We start from the raw sequence: 695 nt of genomic DNA, 5'->3' as shown, positions 1-695 counted from the left end.
CTATGGGGAACAATTGGATCAGTAAGGAAGCTGTTATGATGATGATTATGGGTTTTGGCGCATCAACTGGATCATTAATAATTTAGATGTCAAACATTTGACTTCCAGTTTCCTGAAAGTCAAAGTCAAAGCAGAAACAGCTGCAGCACCATCTTCTGCTCTTTCCCAAGTTCTCACCTTCTACTATCTAACAGCTGAACCCAGCTACAGTACTAAAATTAAAAGCTGAACCATACTTACTCAAACAGTAGAAAGCTGCCAGGCAGGTGAGAAAGATTCTTGGTTTCATTTTGGATTTCTTCACACCAAACTCCTTGACTTAAAATCTTCTTACCCTTAGAAGCTGATTAAAAAAATAATCCAAATTGAGATGCGTCTTATTCTGGATTCTGGATTCCTCCTACTTTGTATCTTCTTTGGTGATAAAGCTAAAATGTATATTGTTTTATTAAAGTATTGCTATTCTTTAGCTTCCCTGGTCCCAAGGGTTTGGCCCATGGAAGGTTGCTGGTCATGTCCAAAGCTGCTCTGAGAATAGCGCAAGGAAGACACCTCAGCTTGGACAGAGCTCATTAGTTAGTCAGCCTCATTGTTGTTAGTAAATGGACAGTGATAAAGCGGCTTTCACCAGCTGCTCCAGGTTGGTGTCTTATGAACCAATCACAGCCCTGGGGTGACAGAGGGCTGCTGACCAG

Source organism: Micropterus salmoides, unplaced genomic scaffold, assembly GCF_014851395.1.
Source record: "Micropterus salmoides isolate LMB-PRFRI ecotype aquatic unplaced genomic scaffold, ASM1485139v1 Ms_hic_scaffold_17, whole genome shotgun sequence".
NCBI classification, from domain to species: domain Eukaryota; kingdom Metazoa; phylum Chordata; class Actinopteri; order Centrarchiformes; family Centrarchidae; genus Micropterus; species Micropterus salmoides.
The sequence above is the reverse complement of the archived record's forward strand: the minus strand, read 5'-3'. Positions refer to the sequence as shown.